Raw genomic sequence first — 19,624 nt, forward strand, 5'->3', positions numbered from 1 at the left:
TGACAAAAATCACATGATTATCTCAATAGATGCAGAAGAGGCCTTTGATAAACCACTTTATGTTAAAAACTCTCAAACTAGTTATTGATGGAACATATCTCAAAATGATGAGCTATTTATGACAAACCCACAGCCAATATCACACTGAATGGGCAAAAGCTGGAAGCATTCCCTTTGAAAACCAGCACAAGACAAGGATGCCCTCTCTCACCACTCCTATTCAACATAGTACTGGAAGTTCTGGCCAGGGCAATCAGGCAGGAGAAAGAAATAAAGGGTATTCAAATAGGAAGAGAGGAAGTCAAATTGTCTCTGTTTGCAGATGATGTGACTGTATATTTAGAAAACCTCATCGTCTCAGCCCCAAAACTCCTGAAGCTGATACACAACTTCAGCAAAGTCTCAGGATACAAAATCAATGTGCAAAAATCACAAGCATTCCTACACACCAGTAACAGACAAACAGCCAAATAATGAGTGAACTCCCATTCACAATTGCTACAAAGAGAATAAAAGACCTAGGAATACAACTTAGAAGGGATGTGAAGAACCTCTTCAAGAAAAACTACAAACCACTGCTTAAGGAAATAAGAGGACACAAATGGGAAAACATTCCATGCTCATGGATAGGAAGAATCAATATTGTCAACATGGCCATACTGCCCAAAGTAATTTATAGATTCAATGCTATCCCCAATAAGCTACCATTGACTTTCTTCACAGAATTAGAAAAAACTACTTTAAAATCCATATGGAACCAAAAAAGAGCCCATATAGCCAAGTTTATCCTAAGCAAAAAGAACAAAGCTGGAGGCATCATGCTACCTGACTTCAAACTATACTACAAGGCTACAGTAACCAAAACAGCATGGTACTGGTACCAAAATAGATATATAGACCAATGGAACAGAACAGAAGCCTCAGAAATAACACCACACATCTACAAACATCTGATCTTTGACAAACCTGACAAAAAGAAGAAATGGGGAAAGGATTCCCTATTTAATAAATGGTGTTGGGAAAACTGGCTGGCCATATGCAGAAAACTGAAACTGGATCCCTTCCTTACACCTTATACAAAAATTAATTCAAGATGGATTAAAGACTTAAACATAAAACATAAAACCGTAAAAATCCTAGAAGAAAACCTAGGCAATACCATTCAGGACATAGGCATGAGCAAAGACTTCATGACTAAAACACAAAAAGCAATGGCAACAAAAGTCAAACTTGACAAATGGGATCTAATGAAACTAAAGAGCTTCTGCACAGCAAAAGAAACTATCATCAGAGTAAATAGGCCACCTACAGAATGGGAGAAATTTTTTGTAATCTATCCATCTGACAAAGGGCAAATATCCAGAATCTACAAAGAACTTAAATTTACAAGAAAAATACAACCCCATCAAAAAGTAGGTGAAGGATATGAACAGACACTTCCCAAAAGAAGACACTTATTGTTTATGTGGCCAAGAAACATGAAAAAAAGCTCATAATCACTGGTCATAAGAGAAATGCAGATCAAAACCACAATGAGATACCATCTCACACCAATTAGAATGGCAATCATTATAAAACCAAGAAACAACGGATGCTGGAGAAGATGTGGAGAAATAGGAATGCTTTTACACTGTTGGTGGGAGTGTAAACTTGTTCAACCATTGTGAAAGACAGTGTGGTGATTCCTCAAGGATCTATAACCAGAAATACCATTTGACCCAGAAATCCCATTACTGGCTATATACCCAAGGGATTATAAATCATTCTATAAAGATACATGCGCATGTATGTTTATTGCGCCACTGTTCACAATAGCAAAGACTTGGAACCAACCCAACTGCCTACCAGTGATAGCCTAGATAAAGAAAATGTGGCACATATACCCCATGGAATACTATGTAGCCATAAAAGGATGAGTTCGTGTCCTTTGCAGGGACATGCATGAAACTGGAAACCATCATTCTCAGCAAACTAACACAGGAACAGAAAACCAAACACTGCATGTTCTCACTCATAGGTGAGAGTTGAACAATGAGAACACATGGAGACAGGGCAGGGAACATCACACACACGGGCCTGTCACGGGGGTGGGGAGCTAGGGGAGGGATAGCGTTAGGAGAAATACCTAATGTAGATGACAGGGTGGTGGGTACAGCAAACCATGGCACGTGTACACCTATGTAACAAACCTACATGTTCTGCACATGTATCCCAGAACTTAAAGTATAATAAAACGTTTTGAAACTATGCCTTAGAGCAGAAGTTTATGTCCCACTTGCCATCTTTACAATCATGTTTGGTCATTTTCTTTCTCCTGATATCTTCAATTTAACATGAAAGATGAGACAGTTACAATTTTCAGTGCTGTGGTTGTGTAAATGTTATGGAACAGACCTTGATGTTTAAGAAAATGTTTTAAGAACAGATATTGAATATCTATGAAGGGTGCAGAACATGTTTCTGTCACTCAAACTAATGACATGCTTTTTAAAAAGCATTAGCATGTGGAGCAATGCCAAGGTGAGATGAATAATGCCGTATACTACCTAAAAATAAGATGAAATCTAGGAAACACATTTCGTCTATTTCCTATGCTTAGTCACAAAGCTAATCCCTCCCAAACAAATTTTTAGAAAAAACAAAAAGTGGGCTCTTTAAAACCCCAAAGCCTTCTATTCCAGACAGTTTTGTACTCTGTCTGTTTAGCATTATTCTTTGAGATATAGACAATCTCTCTGGGAACCCCAGACCATGTGTTTCCTGTGGTGTCTTGGCTGAGCTCAGCAAAGCCTAGGATTTCACTAGGTGTTAGGTAGTAGGATCTACTGTGACGGTGTGGACTTCCCCTTAAGGGACCTATTAGTAGGTCAGAATACCTAGCAAACTTTCCTAAAAGTGATCCCAGAGGAGCTAGAGAAGGTTAACCAGAGTCAGTGTGGCTTTGAGGGACCAGCTGAAATAAAGCAGCTGAAAACTCTCATGAGGACCTTAGCTTAGATAAGCAAAAGCCAGGAGTGGAAGGAGAGAAAAAGTATATTTTCTGACTCTCAGAAGGGAAGGAGGAAGTTGGCTAATTAAATTTGGGGACCCAGGTGAGGGAAAAGACTCCTTGATTTGGCTAACGCAGGAAGGAAATAAATTTGCTGGAAAATTAGAATATTGAAACTCTAATTTAACTTTTAGAACTTTTTGAATGCTTGAAAGTGGAGAGACTGGTCTTGGGGAAAAGGAGACACCTCTGTATTTGAGCTTCTTAGAGAAGTGTTAGTGCCACCATGCTGTTTGCTTCACTGAAAGGAGAGTCTTGCTTGGACCTTGTCCAAGTCAGTTTCATTGCCAGAACACCCAGAGGACCTCATACGGAAGTGGCCCTTCAGCCCCAGAGCTATCCGTCCCAGCCTCTCCAACCTTCCCAGACCCGCAGCCTCACTCATCTCCTCTCTCTCTTACTACCTCTTTAATCCTTCCCTTCCCACTGGCTCCTTCCCCTTGACCTATACACATGCACATCTCCAGACCCTGAAAAAAACAACCAAATCCTCCCATGACCTTGTCTCCCTCTCGAGTTACTGTCCCATTTTCTATCACCACTCACCACTCGCTTCCTCTACTTCCTCACCCCGGTTTACTTCCTGACTCCCGGAAGCCTGGATCCTGCCCCACCATGGAAAGTGCACTCCTGAACGTCCTGAGCCACACATCCAATGGCTTCTCTTTCCTCCTTCTAAGTTTCTGTCACAGTTAACTCTGCAAATCACTCCCTGCCAAAGTCTTCTCCTTTGTTGTTCTGGACACAGCATTCAGCTGCCTCCCCAGGACCTCCCAGGCCATTGTTGCTGAGTTTTCTCTGCAGGCAACTTCCGCCAACCACTTACATGTAGATACTCCCTAAGGTTCAGTTGCCTTCATCCTTCTCTCCTCACTCTGTGTTCTCCCTGATGAAGTCATCTACTCTCCTGGGTTCCACAATCACTTCCGCATGACACACTCAGATAATGAAAAATATTTAATATCTGCATAGCCTCAGCCTCTCTACTGAACCTCGGTTTGCAGTGCAAGCTACTAGATAACTTGTAGGCACCTCAAATTCAACAGGTACAAAACCAAGTCACTATCTTCCTTGTTGAATCCTTTCTTTCCCTAAAATTACTTTCTCTTCTGCTGGCATCAGTACTCAGTCTCCACTCCTTAGGGTCATCTTTGACTTGTTCTTCTCTCACCTACCACGTGTAATTTAATTTTAAAATTCTGATGATATGTCCTCCACTTTCTCTTCCTAAGGCCTTCTTACTACTCCCACTGGCCTAGGTTAGGCTTCCAGATCACTTAAAGAATTTAATAAGTCTGTGCACAAACTTATCTTCCCATTCCTCATCACTTCCTCCAAACCATCTCTCACTCAGACATGAAGCATTAGGTCATCGAACTTATGACATTCTTCCCATGTTCAAAAATATTTCATGATCCCTGTCAGTTACAAAATAAGCCTGACCTCCTCTGCCTCAGCACCCAGTTAGTGGACTCAAGATCTTCTAGAAACCAGCGCCCAGCATTGCTTCCTGTCACTCTCCCTTCCACAGCTTATGCACCCTGCTATTCTGCTTGCTGAATATATTCTGCATTTCTGCATTGTTTCCTGACTTCTTAGTATTTTGTTTATGTGAAGACACTTATAGTTGCTGCCTGCTGAAAATCCTATCCAGACTTCTAGGCTTCGATTAAAAACTACAGTACTTCCTCCATGAAGTCACTCCAGATAGTATCCTCCCCACTGCAAGAAATTACTCTTTCCCTCCTCTATAAATAACCCCATAACTTTGACTTCTATTATAACAATGCTACTCAAACAGCCACAGAATAGCAGAACAGCATCACTGGAGTTTGCTAGAAATGTAAGATAATAGGCATGATCCCTGATCCAGTATCAGTCGGGGTGGAGTCTAGGACATGCGTTTTAACAAGATTGCCAAATGATTCTGAGACAGGCTTGTTTAACTATGACTGCATTCAAGCCTTTGCCCTAGAGTCACATTAAGTGTTTGAACGTGTCTTCCCACCTAGACTGTGAACTTCTTGAGGGCAGGACTAAGCCATATTGTTTTTCGTAGGAGCTTAATGCAAGCTTGTTGAGTAATCGCCAATGGTGTCTTCATGTGGCCCTGGGGTACTGCTTAAGTACTGTGGGTTCTGCAAAGAATTTGCTACACATCAGTAGAAGAATCAACCCTCCAGTTGCAGTTTATAATTTTATTTGTATTTCTTTCTTTGTTAGATGCGATGTCAGTGGTAGGAAGAGAGGAAAATATTTTATCTAATGTAAATGTCCAGGAAGAGTTTCCTGACCAACCTTTGACTTCATCTTGGCTCCCTACTGAATGCAGAGGAAGAAAGGGAGTATATCAGACATTTATTGCCTACCAGACACTATGCTGTTTTTGCTGAACAAACCTCACAACAACTTATGATTACTTTCATTTTAAAGATGAGTAAACTGAGGCTCATAGAAGCTAGGAGCTTCCCTACGATTGTGCAGCCAGAAGTCTGAGACTATAGGTCCCACTTGGAACTATCACACTAAATCCCATGTATGGTTTCCTGCTTATTGAGTAGGGCTGGACTTTTCATGGAAGACTGCGGAGTCTCTGTGGGTCTCCTGAGACCATGCAGTTTCCCAGCCCAGTGGTTAAACCAGGTTTTACTGTGTCTCTATGAGCCCTGACTTTGCTTTTGGCCTTCTCAAGCACTAAAAACTCCCTGGCCACAATAGCATTTTCTTGCCAGTTTTCAGTAGACTCAAGGTCAAGGCAATTATCACCTGAGCAGAGCCTCCTGTCCTCAGACAGTAGTGAGAGGAGATGTTCCTAGAACCTAGTAAAATCTGCCTGGGGCATTCTGAGTCATGGGCCCTGTGAGTCAAGATCCCTCTAAATTGGAGTAGGCAGCAGGGCTGTTGGTTTTTATGGCAATGTACTCAGAACTCCTGGGGTTATGTTAATTGGCCTTTTAAGCCCTGGCAATCTCCAGTTTTGGCATGGGGATGGTTATTCACAATTGTCCCCCAGATAAAGAGTGATTGATTTTGGACAAAGCCTGTGGTCTGGAAGGCTCTCCTTGCTGGATCCCAAAGCACCAAGGGCACACCCCATCTAGAGCTCTGGCCCAGGTTTTATAGCCTTGGACTTGAGAGTTGAATAAAAAGAAAAGTCAGACTCATGGTTCTCCTGTGGGCTTTTCTCAGGCACAAGTTTTCCAGGGCACCAGGGAATAGACACGTGTTTGGAACTGGGAGCTCAGAAAGCTGGCTTGATCCCCAAACCTACTCCCAAGTTACCTTTATATTGTCTGGGGGAAGAGAAGAAGGCACTGAAGATGAGGAGGGGCAAGCAGATTACTCTACTTTAGGAGTTACTCCCACCCATAATCTAGAAAGAAAAATTCCAGCTGATGAGTGCTTTTACCACCATGCTTAAAGAGAAAGTTAACAGAAATATCAATGGTCTTCATTCTTCATTCATTCACTCAGTAACCATCCTTTCAGCACCTGCTGAGTATCAGGTGTTGTTCTGGGGGCTAAGTTACAAGGAAGACACCATGACCCCTGCCCTCAAGGAAATCCCAATGTAACAGGACACCTGTATTAGTGACTCCCTAGTCCTTTGGAGTCATCCCCTGTCTTCAACTCAGTGACTCATAATCCCCAGAAGAAGTAGGAAGGAAACATCTTTGCAGCCTCAGGCCCAAGGCTCCTGGCTCAACTCCCACACCTGTAGGATCAGGCACAGAATAACACCTGGCCTCCTCTGGCTCCTCTCACAGGAGCCCCTCTGATGTCCTCTCCAGGCAGACACAGCCTTACATGCCCAGGTACCTCAGCCCTTCCTGAAGCCACCCTCAGAATTATTTGTTTCTCCCCCGCTCTGCTGAGTTCTTGCTCTAGCTCCATTAAAATCCCTCATTCTTTCTAGAAAGCCCAGCAGAAAAAATTACCTACTTGACAAATGTGGTTCCCCATACCAGATGCTAGTCTTAACCACAAGCCTAAGAGACTAGAAAATTCAAAAGTGATTAGGATCGGTCACATCCTTATTCTGAAACTCTCCCCTATAGACTTTAAGGACTAGAGAAACAAAAGAATCCCATTCACCTCCCCCTTATGCTGTCATCTCCCATCTGCGGGAATATGAGAGCGAGAGAAGCAGAGAAAGAATGGTGGTGGGCAGCCAGATTGAGGGAAAACGGTGGACCCCAGGCAGAAGAAAGCTTCCTGGCAAGTCCTCTGAGAGGACGCTCCTCTCTCTGCTTCTGGGGACTCCCTTTGTGAAGGAGATAGGTCACTAGGGTGAGTAGGAGCAGGCAGAGGATCTGTAAGGAGGGACAGATGAGGATAAAAGGGGAGTGTGAGGTGGGGCGCCCCTACTGGCCTCCTCCAGTATTGCAGACACCTGCTGTCCCTCGGTACCAGGGGCCAAGATGTGAGTCCTCCTTTAGCCCTACCTCTCTGGAGTACACAACACCGGCAGGTGCTGTTCTTTTACTTCAAGATGGGCAATGGGGGCCAGGCATGGTGGCTTATACCTATAATCCCAACAATTTGGGAGGCCAAGGCAGGTGGATCATTTGAGGTCAAGAGTTCAAGACCAGGTTGGCCAATATGGTGAAACTCTGTATCTACTAAAATACAAAAATTAGCCGGGCATGGTGGCAGGTGCCTGTACTCCCAGCTACTCAGGAGGCTGAGGCAGGAGAATCGCTTGAACCTGGGAGGCAGAGATTGCAGTGAGCTGAGACCACACTACTGCACTCCAGCCTGGGAAACAGAGTGAGACTCCGTCTCAAAAAAAAAAAAAAAAAGGCAGTGGAGTTTCTGGCTAAGAAGGGGACCAATGGATCCTAATTTTATGGTCCATGGGGGTAATTAGCCATGCACAGGACCAAAGAGCTAAGGTGTAAGTTATATCCAGATAAGCAAGCTCTGCCTTTTATGTTGGGAAGGAGAACCCCTTAGACATCTCTGATATGACATGGGAGGTGGTAAGGAAAGACGTCAGTGCCAACAGCTGTGGGGCCTGGGGAGAAAATGAGATTCCAGTAGAAACAAGAATAATTGCCTCTCAAAAATGAGGGGCAGGAATAGGAAAGTGGGAGTCAAAACTCCTACAAGCTGGTTCTTTTCTTTTCTAGAACATAGCAGCTGATTACATAGAAATATTTTTGCTATCTATCCTTACTTTTAAGCTAGTTTGGTAAGTTTTTCACTTCAAGTAAAAAGTACAGCAGAGCCACTTTAAAATAACATCTACTAATTGCAGATATAGACAACATCCAATTACTTCCCCTGCTTCTGGCAATATAACATCATCCATTTTGTGCTGGATTTTCTGTCTAATCTTCCCTCCCCGGATCCATTATCCACCTATCTCCACCCAACTCTGAGCTGGGGTTGGGGTATCTGATCCTTATGTTTGTGTATCACTGGGCCCCATTCCTCTGGCTTCCAGTTGGTGTCGGTCAAAGGGAGGCACCAGCAGGAAAGTGGAGGGCAAATGGTTCTTACCTTAAGTTATCTTAAAAATCTCAGCTGAGACCGGGCACAGTGGCTCACGCCTGTAATCCCAGCACTTTGGTCGGGCAAAACAGGTGGATTACCTGGGGTCAGGAGTTCAAGACCAACCTGGCCAACATAGTGAAACCCTGTCTCTACTAAAAGTATAAAAATTACCCAGGTGTGGTGGCATGCACCCATAATCCCAGCTACTCAGGAAGCTGAGGCAGGAGAATCACTTGAACCCGGGAGGCTGAGGTTGCAGCGAGCCAAGGTCACGCCACTGTACTCCAGCCTGGATGACAGAGTGACACTTTCTCAAAAGAAAAAAAACTCAGCTGAATGTGCCTCCTGGTCCCCCTGGTTCTTGCCAGGACCCTGTGTGACACACCACATTCTGTGCTGATGTCCTCCTGCCCAGCAACAATGCCATCCAACAATTCATCTAGTTGTTTGTGCCCCATAAACTGTTAGATGGCATTGGTAGGGGGTTTGAGAGCTTACCTTTGTAAACAAGGAGAATCTGCTTGAATGTTAAGGGTGGCATCTTTATTGGTTATTGAAAAAAGAGGCTGGAAAATATCATGTAGGTGGAGTGGGGGATGAAGAAGGTCTTCTGTGTAAAAATAAGAATACTTTCCAATTTGTTTTTTTCATATTTTTCATGAAGGTCTCATGTGCTGGATACCGTACTAGGTCCTGGGAATGCCAAGATTAGTGGGGGAGGAAGAAGTACAAGGAAATAATTAGAGTATAGGAAGAGCTAGGTCAGAGATATGCATGAATCTGAGACAAATACAGAAGGGAGTAGCTAACTAGAGGACTAGGAAAGACTGCCCAGAGGAGGTGCTCTCCAATGTGAGCCTTAGTGGTGACTGGGAATCAGTTAGGAGAGAGATGCCTGGAAGGGAAATTTCCAAACAAAGACATTCTAGGCAGAGACGAACAGGTTACCATGTGCTTTCATATTCTGGGGTAACAACCTTTTGGATTGAAAACCTATCTACACCAGTAGTTCTCACACAGCAACTGTGCATGGTGAAATCACGGGGGGAACGTTTGCAACATACTGATGCCTGGGCATCCCTAGACTTACTCTCAAACAATAAAGTTAACCTTCAGGGTCACTCATTTGCACAAACTGTTTCCAAGGCTCTGGGATAGAAGGGACCACAGTGATGTGTTCATAAAGTCATACTTCTGTAAAAGTTGTAAAAGTAAGATATTTTGTTCTTCTTAACCAGGCCCTCAAACTGAAGCTCCTCAGGCCCCATAGACCTGGATCTGTCCCTGGACCTAGGTACTACACCAGCCCAAGTCAGAGTCTCTGGAGATGTGGCCTGGCCATCAGCATGTTTGGAAAGCTGCCTGGGTTTGAATTTAATGCGTGCCCAGAGTTGAAAACATTACACATTTTAAAAGCTGGAAGAGATCGCAGAGTCCTAGTAAAATTCTCTCACTTTAAAGCTGAAGTAACCATAACCCAGGGAGGAGAAGTGATGGGCTGAAGGTCCCATAAGTCATTATTGAAGAACCAGGACCAAGTTTCCCCAGCTCCAGATACATGCCCCTCCTGCTTAAACAGCTGGCTATTTCAGGAACAAATGCCAGATACCAAAACACATATGCCAGGGCTTGCCCTAGCTTTGTTCAAAATCTGAGTCTTCCAGCCCTGAGCCCATTAGCAATTTGTGGGGCTTGCTGAATCAAGGAGGCCCAGACAGGACTGCAGTGGGGGCAGAGAAGGCAGGGGAGTGGAGGTGTGTGATGAGGGCCCTCAAAGGCTGGAATCAACAGGGAATGCCTTTGGCTAATCTAGCTGAAAGTCCCCAGGGTTAGAGAGAATAGGCACAAAATTATAGCTGTCCTAGCCAGAATCTCCCATGAGAGGCTTTTCCAGAGCTGGTTTTTACCACACTTGCCGTCTATGTAATTATCACCTGGGCAGAGCCTCCCCTTTTCAGACAACTCTGTATTGTGAGAAGCCCATGGAACCCACTGAAATATGCCCAAGGGCCCCACTGAGTCATGCAAAACGTTTTACCCTCGGCCTGTAAGGCTATTCATTTCATCATAGTGCACTTCCCAATGCACTCGTAATTAGTCTTTAAAGACTTCAAAATGCCTTTTAAAGAAGTACTCCTGTATAAAAAATCGCTAGGGAAAATAGAAATCACAAAATGATTTAGGGAAACTAGAATAGCCCCATCTTGCCTAGGAACTAAAGTAGTCCCTGGGCATTTTCAGACAGGCCAGCTGGGGGCAGAGGGGACAACAGGAGGGCTGGAACTCCAGGTCTCCAAGTCTGTGTGTGGAGGAGGGGGCAACTGGGGCTTTCACCCTTGGAAGGAGGCTGTGTTTAAAAGCCTGTAGGAGGCACAAAAGTGTTTGAGTTACTGTAAGAGAGGAGCAAGGGGGAGGAATGCCCACACTAAGACAGGTGATGAAAAGCATCTCCCACCATGCTTCCGCATAATGATAGCTGGATGTGGGGCAATGACTCTTGGATACTAATTTACTCTTTAAAATATAGAATTGGTATTACTACTACGATGTTGATGAGATATGGATATTACTAGTTCTGCTTTTACATACCTGAGATTTCTGCTTCTTCCTACCCACCACAGCCATGTACCCCTGACTGCTCCTGACAGGCGTGTAGGTGATTTGGGCCGTGCCATGTGGCTGGGGGCCAGGTATGGTTGGCCAGTTGTGGATCCAGCCTTGGATCTCTCAGCTCCCATAATGTTAGACTTACGTTCAGGAGGACAGATTCTTGCTCGTGTACATGGAGAAAGAGGATGAGAAACTGCTTCCCTCGAGAGACGCTTTATAGGGATCTTCTATTCAACAGAGCGTAAAAATTTGAAAGAGGATCTCAGCCGTCAGGTGTTACCTGGCCTCCTGCCACAGATCCCTGATTTAATAAGTATTGATAGAATGATGGAGCCAAATGTTGGAATCCAAACAGGATGGATTTGAGGAGAAATCTGGAGTGCCCTAGCTTCAGAAAATTTATGGTCATCCTTGCTTCCTTGCTGTGGGAATAAATCAGTCTCCGGGGCATCTAAATTACATGTTTGCATTGTTACATCCTAACTGACAAAATATAAGTATCTACTTCAGTTTAGGAGCTATCATAAGATTAAGACACGGCTCCTGTTCTTAAGAAACATCAGTCTAGACCGGGGAGAAAAAGAAACTCATGGGAAACAACTAGAGAGCCCCAGAAGCTGCATGTACTTGGACAAACCTTCACAATACGGGTGAGCTCAGAGAAAAGGGGGATGCTTGAAATCGCAGCCCTGTCCTTACTTATGAGTGTCAAATGTGCTAATGTGTATAAAGACCTTCGACAGTGCCTGGCCCTTAGTAAGTCTTCAATAAGTGGCAGCCACTGTTGTTGCTATTGTTTCAAAGATTTGAGTCCAGGCCAAACATGCATTAAGGAAAGATTTCTCTCTCTCTCAGGGGTGCAGTGTTGACCCCCAGCTTCCCCTTTTCTACTCTCTGCTAATCTACAAGGAATAACTCAACTCCCTCTACCCCCAACAAAAATATCCCTTAGTTCAAATTTTCATTATCCTTCCCTCGGATTATTGCAATAGCTTCCAAAGTGGTGTTCCTGCCTCTTGGACTAAATTCTCTAGTTCCAAACCATTCTCTGCTTTGCCCAGAGAATGATGTTTCCAAAATGTAGATATGATCTCTGCTTGAAAGCCTTGAATAACTTTCATTTCCTGCAGAGAAACAGTTACGTAAAACATGAAAGCTAAGGAACATGGACCCTGCTTCTCCCTAACTGTTCTGTTGTCCCAGACTTCAAAAATAACAACAACTTAGCTTCCTAAACTTGCCACACTCTACGCTGGTTTTATGGTTCCTTATATTTGAATGCTAATCTCTCTGCCTTCATTCTCCACCCTGAATTCCGAGAGCTTCTGGGTAAATTCGATTTATTCTTCAAACTCCTTGCTATGGACTGAACATGCATGTCCTCCCCAAATTCATAGGTTGAAGCCCTTATCTCTAAAGTGATGGTATTTGGAGATGGAGCCTTTGGAAGGTAATTAGGTTTAGATGCAGTTATGAGAGACTAGTGCCTTTACAGGAAGAGCCAAGATCTCTCTCTCTCTCTCTGCTCTTTCTCTTTCTCTCTCTGCCATGTGAGGAAACAAGAAGGTAGCCATCTGCAACCCAGGACTAAGGCCTTTGCCAGACATCAAATCTGCCAGCACCTTGGTTTTAGACTCCCCAGCCTCCAGAACTGTGAGAAATGCATATTTGCTGTTTAAGCCGTCCAGTCTATGGTATTTTGTCATGGCAGCCAAGACTAAGACACTCCTTCTAAGTAACATCGGTCTCCAATGCCCTTCTTCCATCATTTTTTCATTCTTTATATATATATATATACCTTAACTGAGCATCACACATATAGCAGAGTTTTGCTGCATTCTAGGGATATAAAAACTATCTCTGGCCGGGCACGGTGGTTCACGCCTGTAATCTCAACACTTTGGAAGGCCGAGGTGGATGGATCACGAGGTCAGGAGATCGAGACCATCCTGGCTAACAGGGTGAAACCCCGTCTCTACTAAAAATACAAAATATTAGCCGGGTGTGGTGGTGGGCGCCTGTAGTCCCAGCTACTTGGGAGGCTGAGGCAGGAGAATGGCGTGAACCCGGGAGGCAGAGCTTGCAGTGAGCCGAGATAGCGCCACTGCACTCCAGTCTGGGCGACAGAGCGAGACTCTGTCTCAAAAAAAAAAAAAAAAAGAAAACCTATCTCTGCCCTCGAGATATACTTAGTTTAGATAGAGAGACAGATAAATAAGGCTACAATTACAATAGGTTGCCATCACAGAATAGATGAGGGACAGCTAAACCAGACCAAGGACTAAAGAAGGGCTTTCCACGGGGGTGGTGCTGGAATTCAGCCTTCCGTTCTCTCAGGTGCTTTCTAGCCCCATCATACAAAGTTCATCATTCTTCTCACTACCAAGCTTCTCTGACTGTGTATGTGCTCTTACTGTCACCTCCTCTCTAATTGTATTGTAATTTAATTATACATATGTCTTCCTGCTAGAATGAACTTTTAAGGGCAAGAACACTATCTTACTCATCTCAGTATTCCCAAACACTGTTACAGTATCTAAAACATAGTGGATACTCGGTTAACATTTGATTAAATGGATAGAGTTTCACTCTACCTTTGGATGGATGGATGGATGCTTAATAAACATTTCCAGTGTTTCATTATCTGAGCAAAATTGAAACTTGGAAAGAGCCCTTTAAATCACTTAAAATCTACATGACAAAGAAAAAATTAACCTAAATTTTATGTTAAAATGAAATTAAAATTATTAAAGTAAGTTCTTTTAATAATACAAATTTAGATTATATATAATTAGGTACTATTTTTAGAAATTGAGGGTGAAAATTTTTCAAAAAATCTATGATAGCATCAATGAGGACATTGTAATTTCAGGTTGGATTATTGTGCTATAAGTAAAAGGAATACTTTTGAAAAAATTGACAGTTTCACAACTTTTCAGTAGGGTCTCTCTTCATATTTTTATATGTAATACATTACATTTAAGTGTGTATTTGGCCAATTTTCCTTCTTTAGTTGATAACTTACAAAATTCTCTGGTGTCTTTTATTTGTCAATGGCTATGTATGTTTTGAACAGCAGCTCAATATCACTTTCATCAATGTCTTAAAATTTTCAATCTTTTGTAAAATTTTATAGAGTATATAGTTTCACTTTACCTTTTGTTTACTGAATTATTATTTTTTAGGTGTTTTCAACAATCAGTAGTAAGTGGTCCAGCAATAATAATGACCCAATGGGTATGAACAAATCCAGTGATTTTCTGGTAATTAAAAAAAAATTAACGGAAAGCCAAAAGCTCTGACTTACACTGTTGGCCAACTGCCATAGTGTAAATACTCCTCTATGGCCAATGTCAAGCTTCCAGTGTGATGTCACTGAATTGAGAGTTCAGAAAAGATCTGTATGTTGACTCTGAAAGTCCCTCTGAGCCAGCTTGAGCACACCATTGACCAGGTACTAGTGTTCAGCAGACAGTGATGTTTGAGTGGTCAGTAATTGTTAAATTGGTTCATTTTCTGGTGGATATGTCTATGTTATGATGCCTTTTGTCTTTCTTTCTTTTTCTTTTTTTTTTTTTTTTTTGTTTTTTGAGACAGAGTCTGGCTCTGTTGCCCAGGCTGGAGTGCAGTGGCACAATCTTGGCTCACTGCAACCTCTGCCTCCTGAGCTAAAGTGATCCTCCCACCTCAGGCTCCCAAGTAGCTGGGACTACAGGCACACACTACCAAACCTGCCTAAGTTTTGTATTTTTTTTTTTTTTTTTTAAAGAGAGATGGGGTTTCACCATGTTGTCCAGACTGGTCTTGAACTCCTGAGCTCAAGCAATCCGCTGACCTTGACCTCCCAAATGCTAGGATTACAGGTGTGAGCCTCTGTGTCTGGCCTGACTTGTTTTTCAAGTAAGCCTTGAACCCAAAAGGATTCAAAGATTAGGAAACCCATGTACATCATTTAAAGCTTCCTAGCTGCCTTTAAAAAGGAAATAAAACCTTGGTGATATTCTGTAGTATCTCTAGAGGTAGACCCTGGTTCACTGATGTTTCCTGTGCCTTGGTGAATTATCTTGTTCCCAAACATAATACTCTTCCCAGACCGACCACCACTCCTATATTCAGGGTCTATAATAGCAAGATGCTCATGCCTTCTTAAGAATATTCTTCCTAAAACCATCAGGAAACTGGAACTAAGCCTAAATTCTGTATTTCCCTTCCTCCTCTTGAAGCACGGAACCCCCTTGCAAACTGTTACGGACTGCATTGTTTCCCCACCAAATTTATATGTTGAAACTCTAACCCCCAGTGTGACTGTATTTGAGATAGGGCCTTTTAAGAGACAACTAAGGTTAAGTAAGGTCATATGGGTGGGGCACTAATCCAACAGGACTGGTGTCCTTAGAAGAGGAAGAGACACCCAGCAGGTGTGCACAGAGAAAAGGCCACATGCAGCAAGAATTTTTATTTTATTTTATAAAATAAAATTGCGGCCATCTACCAGCCAGGGAGAGAGGCCTTTGGAGAACCAACCCTGATGGCACCTTGGTCATGGACTTCTAGGATGCAGAAATGAGAGAAAAACAATTTCTATTGTTTAAGCCACCGTGTCTGTGGTATTTTGCTACAGCAGCCTGAGCAGACTAATATACAAATGAATCACTGGAATACCTTTGACCAGCTCCTAATTCTTTAGAGTAAATGCACAAACTAACAATGGCCCTGGTATATGTGTGAATATGCTTACATACAGATATTTTGTATTATTCCAACCCTGTAATTTGGTATATAGGTTCCTTATTTAAAGATTGTTGAGAAGATTGACACTGGACAGCCTGCAGGTTATTATAACTTGATCTGCCAAGTTAAACTTGTCAGTTTCATTTTAAAATATTTATTCATTTTGAGTATTGACATAATTAATATAAAATATTCTTGCACATACTATATTAAAGTCATATAATCAAAGATATGTAGGCTATTTAAAAAACAACCTTTCAGTTTGCTGAAGTGAACCGGGCATTTAAGATAACCCTGTCTCTACTTACCCTTATCCGTATGTTTCTCAAACAGGATGATGAGGGCAATTAACGAAATTGCCATTTTTTCCCCAAATGAAATAGGCCAAAGAATGAACATAATTGTATTTAAAATAGAGTTTTATTTGGCCCAAGCACACACTAATTCGAGTAATCTCGGACCTCACCAATACAGTTCTATTTGCCAGAACACCCCAGTCATTTCTACAAGGTTGCTAGTAAATCCAGATCTCTGGTACCACCTGCAAACACACACAGGAAGCCCATAGTCGGAAGAAACTGTAAAGAGTTTGGTTCTTAGATTTTAATTCCATCTCTATTTGCTGCTAACAAAGAACTAGTTAGTTGATGTTCTGGGTTAGGTAATAGGCTCTCTCTGGCTTTCAGAGCACCTTAGCTTATCTTCTCCATCCCACTTCGCCCCTTCTCCTGTTCCACAGCCTCTCTGCACACAGAGCAGGAAGAGGAATCTGAAGGGTTTGACTGGCCTCTGTGCCCTTGGTGCTCACTCTGATACTACTCCTTGAAACTTAATGAAAATATGACAAAGGTGATGAACAGTCAGTACCACCAAAGAGGAAATAGAAATGGCAGATAAAGAGGTGAAAGTACATTATGTCTCACGGGTCATTAAAAGAATGGCATATTAAAAAATAATATTTGCTACTTATCAAATTGACACATATTTAATAAAATGATAGCCATTAAGATAAATATCCTTGGGTTCAACATCTCTGTCATTTATTATCTGATGTTACTGAACAGCAATTTTGCTCTATGTATTAAAAACCTTTAAAGCATTCATTTGCCTTCTGCTTTCCAGCCAAGATGAAGTAAAAGGTACTGGATTTACTCTCCTGCCTGCCTGAAATTACAAAAAAGAAAAAGAAAAAAATATGTTACATAATGATTTTGAAGACACTAGACTGCAAGGAATGAAAGACAATTACCGCTAAAAGACAGGAAACAAGTGAGGTAAACCCTACAATTGCTTAACTTACTGCCTTGAGAGTTCCTAGACCACGATACAGAGAGGGGAAACTCAAGTGGAGTCCAGAGGCTTCCTAGAGTTTAGGATGTGGAGCCGAGAGTGTCAGAAACTCAAATTAAACTAGAGTTCTCTGAACAAAGTACTGGAAAGGTAAGAGCTTCACAGAGATCTGCAGAAGGTCTTCCTTGAGTCTTCAGCTGAGTATTGATCAGAAAATACATGTGAGGAAACCACCAAAGGCTGGAGAAAGAACCATGTAATAGGATTAGAGGTCAAAATTCCTGCCACACACTATTCACGATAGCAAAGACAGAGCCAACCTAATGCTTATCAACAGTGATTTGGATAAAGAAGACGTGGTACATATATACCATGGAATACTACGCAGCCATAAAAATGAAATTATGTCTTTTGCAGCAACACAGATGCAGCTGGAGGCCATTATCCTAAGTGAACAGAAATGCGGAAACAGAAACCTGAACACCACAGGTTCTCACTTATACGTGGGAGCTCAACATTGGGTCCACATGGACATAAAGATGGGAACAATAGACACTGAGGACTTCTAGAGGGAGGAGGGAGGAATGGGGGAAATGACTGAAAAACTACCTATTGGGTAGCATGCTCACTACTTAGGTGATGGGATCATTTTTACCCCAAACCTCAGCATCACACAATATACCTATGTAACAAAGCTGCACATGTACCCCCTGAACCTAAAATAAATGTTGACAATTTTTTTAAAAACCAAACACTACACAGGGCTGGATACAGAGCATGTTCCCACAGACAGATTTTTAAAACTTCACAATTGATTAAATAGGTACACAGAAGGATCTTGCCTCAGCAATGGAAAACAATAAGCCCTAGACTAAGCACTATTCACGTCTTACATAACAAATCTTAAAATTAAGACTAAAAAGGATCCGATTGTTTCCTACTAAGTTAACTGCATCACAGAACAAAGTCTATGAATATTGATAGGTATACAAAAATGTATCCAGCAAGACAAAATTTAAAATGTCCAGGAAATCATAAAGTCATGCAAAGAAGCAAGAAGATGTGATTCATAATGAGAATGATCAATCAAAACTGACCCAGAATGGACACAGATGATAGAATTATAAGACAAGGACATGAAAGCATTTATAACTGTATTCCATACATTCAAGTAGGGACATAGAAGATTTCTTAAAGATTCAAATCATACTTCTAGAGATAAAATTTATAATATCTGATATTAAAAAATACAGCAGATGGTATTGTGACAGATTTGATACTGCGGAAGAAAAAATTAGTGAATCTGAAGATATAGCAAGATAAAATAGTATGAGAAAATAGTTTTTTAACAAAATTAAAGCATCAGAAAGCTGTATGACAATTTCAAGTAACCTAATATATGTATAAACAGACTCTCCAAAGTGGGAGTCAGGAGAGAGGGAAGTGACAAAAAGTGTTTATAGAAATAATGGCCAAAATTTTACTGAATCTAATGAACATTATAACCCCCAAATTTCAAGAAGCCCAACAAACACCAAGCACAAGAATCAAGCACAAATAATGAAAACAGTGAAAAAAAAATATTCAAATCAGCAAGAGAAAAAGGACGCATTATATACAGAGCAACAAAAGTAAGGATGATATCAGATTTCTTATCGGAAAACAGAACAGTAGAGCAATGTCTTTAAGTACTAAAAGAAAAAAAGGTTGTCAACATGAATTCTATACCCAGGAAAACAATTTTTAATTGCTTAGTTAAAATACTTTTTTAGACGTACAAAAGCCAAAATAATTCATCACCATCAAACCCCAACTGAGAGAAATATTAAAGGATGTCAATCAGGTAGATGAAAAATTATATCAGATATCCCACAAACAAAATAAGAGAACCAAAACTACTTGGGTAAATATATAAACTGTTTTATTATGAATTAAGTATCTTTGATAACTCATTGCTTAAGCAAAAATAACAAAGTGTGGTGTTTATAATGTATGTACAAGTACATGGTATGACAACAATACCACAGTGGTTGAGGGAGAAGGAATGGAAGTATGCCATTGTTAGATTCTCATACTGTGTATGAAGTCATACGATATCATTTGACAGTAGAGTGTGATAAAGATGTATGCTATACGCCCTAAAGCAACCACTTAGATTTTTTAAAAAAGTATAACTACTAAGTCAACAGAGGATGCAAAATAGAATCATTTATGATATTTAATACAAAAAATAAAATAAGATATAACAATGAGGAAAAGGAGAATGAAGAACAGATTGAAGAAATGAAAAGCAATAGCATGATAAATTTAAACATAAAAATATAAGTAATCATTTTAAATGTATGTGGTCTGAATATTCCAATTAAAAGGCAGAGTGTTAGATTCGAAAAAAAGAGCAAGACCCAACTCTGTACTGCCTATAGGAAACACACTTCAAATATAAAA

The sequence above is a fragment of the Colobus angolensis genome, unplaced genomic scaffold (assembly GCF_000951035.1).
Source record: "Colobus angolensis palliatus isolate OR3802 unplaced genomic scaffold, Cang.pa_1.0 Scaffold49, whole genome shotgun sequence".
In the NCBI taxonomy this organism is placed as follows: domain Eukaryota; kingdom Metazoa; phylum Chordata; class Mammalia; order Primates; family Cercopithecidae; genus Colobus; species Colobus angolensis.